At 37.8% G+C, this 9184-nt stretch overlaps 1 pseudogene; it reads left to right on the top strand.

The window, feature by feature from the left end:
• Positions 1 to 7439: 7439 nt before the first annotated feature.
• LOC113755198 lies at positions 7440 to 8673 on the top strand (annotated as a pseudogene).
• Positions 8674 to 9184: the final 511 nt, after the last annotated feature.

The following is a 9184-nucleotide window of genomic DNA, read 5'->3' as shown; positions in this document are numbered from 1 at the left end:
TTGTAGTCTCTGTCTGGGAGGCAGTGTCGGCAGTAGTGGTAATTGATCTGTGACGCCCCTATTTCTCTCAAGGACGTACCCAAGGGTATCGGCAGGGCGCCTGCCTAGGTCTCGCCAGGATTCAGGTCTATTCATACCTAAACTAACGAGCAATTAATGGCTAAATGAGGCAAATTAAATAAAATTCATTTCCTCCAATATATTCAAACTTACAACACAAGAATCCGACATATATATTCAGATTTTCAAAATACAAGTCCATAACCAGCCCTTAAATTTCATTTCCAAAGTTCTAAGATATCAAAAAACAAGTCGATCTCTTCAAAACATCTCCAATCCAGATTCCTGTTAAGGAAAACAGCTAATGGGGTGAGCAATCGCTCAGTGAGACCAAAAAAAAATAAACTAAAATAAAACATGCGCACGTAGTTCAAGTAACATGATCAAGTGATCAAAAGTAATTGTCATGTAGTTTCAAGTATTGGCAAGTACTCATAAACACAAACAATTCAAGGATACTGGAGCTCTCCGGAGCTCATTTCCGAATTATTTGCCATAGTCCCGATCCACGAACCAGGGGTTGACACTCCGTCAACCGAATAAATATCCAATCTGTAGATCTCCACTTACTTCCCTCCATCCATCATTTCACCCTCTCGGATCCGTACCCAACAGGCATGTAAAGGCAAGATCTCAAAAGATCTCAAAAGATACAAGTATGCCAAGCAAGATCTCAAAAGATCAAGCTTTCGGTCCCAAGGTTTACCAAGTTTTTCCGACCAAGACCTCACGATTGGCTGCGAGATTACGAGGTTTAACCATTGGGTTTGGGCGTCCCCACAGGTCAGGTTTTCAAAACAAATCAAGTTTTAGTCGATGAGATTTTCTCTGCATTCGACTTCAGGTCATGCACATGTAAAATCCAGTAATTTCATGTAATTCATGTAGCAAGTCATGTATTGATCCAAGTAAAGGAGATGAGGTGCGGTAAAGTACACACTTCTCTCAACAAGTATAGTTCATGTAACAACAAGTTCAAGTAGAGTTCATGTAGGCAACAAATCTCAAGTGAAGTGCAAGTAAACATGCACTTGACACTCACCAAGTATCAAAAGTCAAAGATTGTCCTCTTGAGATCCTGAAAGTATACAATAATGCATTGTATCTCAAATTCCAGGCCATACAGTATTCGTGTAAAGAAAAGAAATAGTCAATTTTGACTCCAAAATTCAAGTTTCCAAAGTATTTCAGTTCATAAGGAACCGACTTTCAAATGAGGTCTCAAGTGATAGGTGAACTCAAGTTCACCATGAAAATAGGTTTGAAATGCTCTAAGAGTTGTAAAAATGTAACATAGGCCCTTAAAAGAACATTTAGGTCCAAATTAGAAATTTTCACTTTTCGAGTCATTCTTGGAAAAATCAGTTAAGAAGTTCGGAAAGTCTAAAAATGGAAAATTTTACACCGTCAGAAACTTCATTCGAAGCATAACAACTTTGTAAAAGGTCACTTTCCAAGAATAAAATCAGAAACAAGTCAATTTCTCCAAGAAAGTTTACTATTCATTGAAGATAGGTCAAAACAGTCCAAGTTTTTCCAATAACTTTGGAATTTTGCCAAAAATTATAGAATCAAAACCAGCCTTTGAAATTTGATATGCATGTAAATTTCCAATCCAGGTTTCAAATTAAAAAAAAACGGAACTCGATTCCGATGTTTCTAGCTCAAGAAATAAAAAGTTGAAGTTCGTTAAAATTCCTGGACTTCCGTATCTCACTCGATTCTCAGTGAAATTGAAAACGGTTGGTGGTGTTAGAAACTAGGTTCACAAGGATATATTTATGTAGAAGAAATCATTTCCAAAATCCAGACATAAGCGGTTCAAAATCAAGCAACAAAATGGATTTTCTGGACAGTCTCGGATGAACAGTAATAAACAGGCAGCCAATTTTCAAAACTCGCCACGAATCGCTCGGGACGAACTAGAAAATTAGCTTGGTACCATTTTAAAGCTCTAAGAGTCTACTTTCAAATTCCGGAAACGGCACTCAATTTCGATTATCGAGAAAAACGTTATGATCTCCACAAGATCACTAGTCAGAAAATTTCTGGACCTAGTCCAGTTTTGCCTCTTTGCTCATAACTCAAAATTTATCCAACCAAATTGGCTAATTTAAAAGATTTTTTTTAGACAACCACCACACACATAACACAACATATATCACTCACATTTGTAGCCAAATTATACATGAAAATATCAAAGCAAAACAGGGCAGCAAGTCCTTGAAATTTCGGACAGCACCTTCTCCAAATTTCTAACTTTCTTCCAACTTCATTCCATCAATCATTCTATATACATGTAACATAGCACAATATCAGCAACCACAACATGTTAATTCATCAAATCAGCCACCAATAAGCATCCTCAAGCCGTCCAGCATGTCATGAAATTGCAATAAAATAATTACTCAACCAATCAACCAAAATTCTGCCATAGGTTGCAAACCCATGCTACCTTTGCTCCATTTGAGCTATAATTTTACAAGATTGAAGTGTGGGTGAGTGAGTTACCTCAAGAACTTAGTTGGACAGCTTTAGGGCAGAAATTTTGACCGAAATTCCTCCAAGAAAACCGATGAACAGCCCCCTCTTCCAAGCTAGGATCAAAGCCCTCTAATGGATGATGAAATTTGGAAGTGGATTGAAGTAATTTTGTAAGGATTTTAGTCTTCCCTATTTTTCTTCCTAGCCAAACAGAGAGAGTGAAGAGAGGAGAGAGAGTGCAATCAGATTTTGTAATGAAAGTGGAGAAATTGGTGACTTAATGGTTAAGTCTAAGTGTCAACTCATACTAGGTCCGTTTAGGGTCTTCGCGTGTCCAATTTTCGCGCTCGTTTGCAACTTTTGTGCACTAGACCTCTGAGGTAATTTCCCTAATACATTAATAGTACATTACTAGTAGTCTAAAATTTGGGCATTAAAATAATATGCGCTTAAAGAACCAATCGGTAAAATTTATTTTCGAGAAATTCATGTACTTTAGTAATTTTTTGGGTAACTCAAGTACGAAATATTTTTAAAATGACCAATTTAATAATATTTTGAAATAATAAAATTATGGGTCCTCACATGATCACTTAGGGTTCTACCAGCTTCTGAACTCCCTTTCTCTCTTTCCATCATCAGTCTCATTTGTGCACTGATTTCTTGCTTCATTCCTGCCATTAATCCTTCCATTTTCTTATTGTTTTCCTCTAATTCCGCCCACAATTCATTGCGTATTTGTTTTTGTTGGTGGTGCGAAGATTGCAGACCTTCAAGCACCTCTTGAAGCTTGGAATCTTGTTTCTTGACCTGTTCTCCGCCATTACTTCCAGATCAAAGGATTCGACAAGCTCTGAAACCACTTGTCAGGATCCTATTTGCATAATCGAGGAATTTGGGGAAAAATCAAGCTCGGATGAGCTTAATGAGAAGAAATTGCAGAGGGGAGCGTGTGAAGAAGGAGAAAGAAAGAGAAGAGAGAGAGAGAGAGGAGGGGGAAAATTCAGTTAATATCTTTCTTACATGGATCCTTGGCCCAATCATATTTATACAAGTCGGATGAAATAACTTCCACGTAACTAATTCTGTTATGGAGCATGTGCTCCTACACCGACTCAACTAATTGGCTAAACGACATCGTCCCACTAAATGATTAGCTAAACGACACCATGTTACTTATTCTTATATGCTACTTAGTTGCATCAAAACGTCATCGTCACAGTGTTAATTCCTGCTACCCTGACACCCGACCATATACGGGGGTTAGCCTGCCTAGATAGGGTACAGATGCCTTATGTACGTTTGGCCTAGGCTTACTGGCGGAATGCCAGCCGCCCTTCATGTACGTTAACCCTCCTTTGAATAAAATTTTATTTCTTTAAAAAAAAAGAAGAAAAAAGATTATAATCATTAATCAAATGACAAGATCTAATCAATTTAATTTTAATTCTTTTGTACAACAAATATTAGCAATTATAAACTATGTTCCGAATAGTTTTAATTTTAAAGGATATGTTTAAACTTACAGTTTTAATTTTCAGAATTGTAGCATATCCTATTGCACAAGTTCATGGTAGAGTTCAAGGTCGCTCTGCCTCTTATTCCTAGTTTTCCAGCCGCAGTTTATTTAATGTATAGCTCTACTTCGAAGTGCCTTTAAGTCTAGTAATGACGAAAACCAAAAGTCTTCCGTCTCTTATTAATTTGATTGCCAAACTCTAACCTATATTATTCTTGGATTCGGTAAATATGGTCCAAGCTAGAAAGGTAATCAATTAATTAACCTGTGACAGCCCTACCTCCCCCTAAGGCGAACCAAAGGGTTCAGCGGACAACCTGCCCAACTCTCGCCAGGACTACTAAGCCGAACATACACACGCTAAAACGTTCCGAATAATATTACAGTGCTTAAACGATTCGACGACCGCGAATAACGAAGAACGAAAATGAAATTAAAAGTGAACAATGACTGCCACGTCACAATCCGGCCGGATTCCTGGCCAGATTGGAGGCAGTAGCAACCCAAAATTTTTTCAAACTCCCTTGCAAATCCGGCCAGATATCCGGCCAAGAACTGGCCGGATTCCATTGAACAGTTCCTCGCCATTTTTTTCTCTTCCGATCAAATCCACTCTCGCCCAAAATCCCACCGGATACAAGTAAAGTTTATATAAACCCAAGAACATACACCTATCAACAAATACACGGAAGAAACATGAATAAACACTTTTACACATTTACTAGAACTTTACAAGCCAAAGTGTGATGCTTGATCAAACTACAATTAGGGTTTCAACCATAGAGGAGCTATACAAAAGAATAGCTAGAGCTCGCTCTACGTCTTGCTTCAAAACCACGGTTCAAAAGTGTTGTCCCCTGTAAGGAAAACAAAAGGTAACGGGAAGGGGATGAGCTTACGCTCAATGAGGTACCAAAAGTACTAGTAGTCAAGAATCATGGCATTTCACTTTCAATTAACCAAATACCCATACCAGATATAAGAATGAAACAATTAAACACTGGAATTCAAATGGAAAGGATACAGGTGGCTCTCAGGAGCCAAAATTTCCCAATTTCAGTACTTGATCCCAACTCGTTGACTCTCCTTCAACGCTCAAAGAACTAACATAACCGTAGACCCCTCTTACGCCAAATCCCGTTCACCAAACATACCCCTTGTCGGGTCCGAACGTCAAACAGGAACAGGAATGGTAATACTCGAGTATACTGGAATCAAGAGTCTCAATACCCAAAGATTCCCCAAGAACAGGCACCCATGGATTGTCAATTACCTCGACCAAGCCCTTGCTGGCTCGATTTAATTAACTCCCCATGAGGTTGAGCTCAAGTTTAACAGGAAGGTCGTTGGACACACTTCCAAACGATCTCATAACAAGTGCAAGTAACAAGTTCAAGTTCATAACAAGTACAAGTAATAGATTCCAGATCATTCAGTACAGGCAAGAGAACGAGTGTGATAAAATACACCCTCGTCTCATTCAGAATAACAGAGTTCATAGTTATCCATGTCACAAATTTCAAGTATAGATGAACCAATTAAACAACAATTCAGGGGAGTGGTACACTCACCGGTTAAAGCAAGGATACTTCAAAAGTTTTCACCCAAAGAGACTTTAATCGCCAAGAAACCCTAAAAGAACCAAGGTAAACAATTATGGTTCCCATGGCCACAAATCCAGTAAATAAAATGCACAAATGAGGTTCGACTACAAGTCATAGACCTCACCAAATAATGACTCATGCAAGGGCGCAAAACATGATTTTGGGGTGAAAAGGTAACATGAAGACCTAGGGCTCGAATCACCCCAAAAGCCCTTCTTATATATATCCCAAACCAAACCAAACTTGAAGAAATCCTACACTCCCAAAATTTGGACAGCATATCCCCTACATTTCCTTACTTTTCCATCCTACAATCAACACCAATTCAGCTCAAATCAATCACATACAACTCATATACTATAACATACACGTTTCAGTACAATAATCACAACTGAAGCTACACTCCTCGGATTGAAACGAATTTTATGGCGTTTCGAAGCCAAGACATAAACCTACATTTCTTATGAAGACCTCCAAAGCCAAATCATACATTTTCATGGTCAAAAATGGAAATCTCCACGAAAACAGAAATCTGTCCGCGAAACAGGGCTCATGGGCAGTCAAGGGTATTTCAATCATTTCACATGCTACAGTACTCGGATTGAGGTAAAATTTTACAGGCGGGTATAAAACATCATTTTCTACAACTTTTATGTTTTAACCTAAGACTGATTCGGCCTCCATCATGGCCGAACAGAACCAGACAGAACAGGGTTAGTTGAAACCCTAAACTGGAATTTCCGCACCAAATCAGAAATTTTCCGCAACCAATCATATCCAACATATGCCAACTCCATTTTACACTGTATCAAACCATCAATCCATGACTAAACAATAATTACTATATAAAAACAGAAAAATCAATAATAAATCAAAAATCCATCAAAACTCCACTTCCAACCATCAAACCTACTACAAATCACATATTTAGCCACAAAAGCCACAAATAAACCATTATTAAGAACAAACTATGAATTTGTACACACCATACCTTGATACCTCAAGAAAGGTAGTAGCTTAGGTTTTTTCCTTCCAAATTGACTCCACAACCACCTTGGAAACTATCTTGGCTAACACTTTTATGGAGTGATTAGAACTCTTGATGGTTAGAACTCAAGGATTGAGCAAGAAATTGAGGTGGAAAAGGAAGGCTTCTCTTGTATTTTTGCTCCAAGAGGTTCGGCCAAGGCAAGCTCAAAATGGAAGGAAATTGGTCAATTTTGAGGTTTAGTAAAGGTGATGAAAATTAGTCAAAGTCCAACTTGCAATAGGGTCATGACACTTGGCGCCTTTAAGGGTTTGATCTAATCCTCTTAACTTCCAATGGAAATTGATCTAACAAATTTCTAATTATCTCCTAACACCTTGTACAATAATATCCCCGTATGCAAAGTCACTTTATTATCGAAATTTAACACACGTAACGCACTAGCGGGCCCCACGTACAATATACACTACTAATGTCCCATAAACTAACTTATACTTGCAAAAATGATTTCAAAACTATTCTTTCTTATAAAAAATCTAGCAAATTAATATAATAAGGTAAAGAAAAGGAAAATTTCATATGAAGAAATAAAATAAAAGAATATACAATAAGAAAATTTTACGGGTCCTCACATAACCAAAGAATTGTTACACTGTTTTTCTCTATAAAACCCTTTCCCCTGATAGAAAAAGCTGCAGAGGCACTAAAAATTGCTCCTCAAAAATTGCTTTTCATAGTTGTGGCTAGGTTCCTGTATTCTGTACATTGGTTTAGGATTAATAAGATGAGCTCTAACCCTAGAGTTGCTTCCTCCAGTAAAAGGTTAGTATTTTAGCTTAATTTGACAGTATACAAATCTTAAAGAACATTTAGATTGATGAATAAAGGTTTGAGAATGACAAAATGATACTAATTTCTACAACAATGACTCTTGCGGATATAAAAGGATTTCTAAAATCTTTTTTGAAATTAAATAGGTTTGACAAGAACTTTTCATTGTAATACGGAGGACATCAAATGAACTAGGCAAGAAAATGATTTCATTTTAAAAAGCGTAAAGATAGATAATTGTTGTGTCAATTTTATTTGTTTATGTTTCAGTATTTTCTCATCTTTGTTGGCTAGTTTTGGTTATGAAGCTAAAAAAAATCACCTGTAGCTGTTCATAATTTCATATTACCTCTGCATCTAAGTTCCATTTTGGCACTTCTTTCAGGCTAGATGGTAAGGTGGCAATTATCACCGGAGGTGCCAGAGGTATAGGAGCAGCTGCGGCTCGGCTCTTTCATAGCAATGGTGCTAAAGTTGTAGTAGCCGATATCCAAGACAATCTAGGCCAAGCAATTGCCAATGAGCTTGGCAAAAATGCATGCTACATTCACTGTGATGTATCACAAGAGGACCAAATTATTGATCTAATCGATACCACCATAGCCAAATACGGCCAACTTGACATCATGTACAACAATGCTGGAATCACTGAAGGGTCCAAAATTGCTATTCTGGAAACGTCAAAGTCAGAGTTGGACCGGGTTATTGGTGTAAATTTGGTGGGCTCATATTTAGGAGCCAAGCATGCTGCAAGAGTCATGATACCGCGGCGCAGGGGATGCATATTGTTCACAGCCAGCGCCTCTGTCAACATAGCTGGTATTGGACCTCATGCCTATGCAGTCACTAAGCATGCAATTGCAGGTCTAGCTAAGAATTTGTCAGCTGAGCTTGGTCAACATGGTATACAAGTCAACTGTGTCTCCCCTTATGCCGTAATGACTGGCATATTAGGAGGGAATTATTCTGAAGAGTATATTGCACAAATGCAGATGTTTGTAAATGCAGTGGCTAATCTTAAAGGGTAGACTTTGACAGCAGATGATGTTGCTCAAGCTGCACTGTACTTGGCAAGCGATGAAGCTGGTTATGTAAGTGGACTGAATCTTGTAGTTGACGGAGGTTTCAGCGTTGTTAATCCTTCCATGATGAATGCTGCGGCTCAGACCAAACTACATCAGAAATGAAGCAAGCTGGTTGTTAAACTGGTTGTCGTGGACACATGCTATTGCTTCTTTTTTTTTGTTTCGGTTCAGAGATTTACATCTTGCTTCAAGTCATGCAGCTCATTCCCACATATGGCAATTTACAAGCTTTTATTAGAAGAAGACTTAAAACTAGGACACCTCTTTCCTTGTGGATTTTCAAAATCTTCCACCTAATAAATTACTTCAGCTTTATGTTGAGCAAGTTTAGTTTTTAAATACTTTGATTGTATTAGGGTAACACGTATTATAAAAGAATATATGTCCTCCAACAGTCACAAATTATTTGTGGATAATAATTGACAAGACATATATCACTTCAATACATGGTGCAACGGGTAATGTAACGCCAAAAGTATTGTAAACAATGATCCAAATGCACTCCTAACCTTTTCTTGCATTTTAGACATCCGATCGAGTTGCATATAATTTATCTGTAGACTATAACTTGTTAAATGAATGAATGCAGTAAGGCTTCAAATCTCGAGTGTTT

The sequence above is a fragment of the Coffea eugenioides genome, unplaced genomic scaffold (assembly GCF_003713205.1).
Source record: "Coffea eugenioides isolate CCC68of unplaced genomic scaffold, Ceug_1.0 ScVebR1_129;HRSCAF=551, whole genome shotgun sequence".
Taxonomy (NCBI): domain Eukaryota; kingdom Viridiplantae; phylum Streptophyta; class Magnoliopsida; order Gentianales; family Rubiaceae; genus Coffea; species Coffea eugenioides.
Note: the sequence above shows the minus strand (reverse complement) of the source record. Positions and strands in the feature narration are given on the sequence as shown.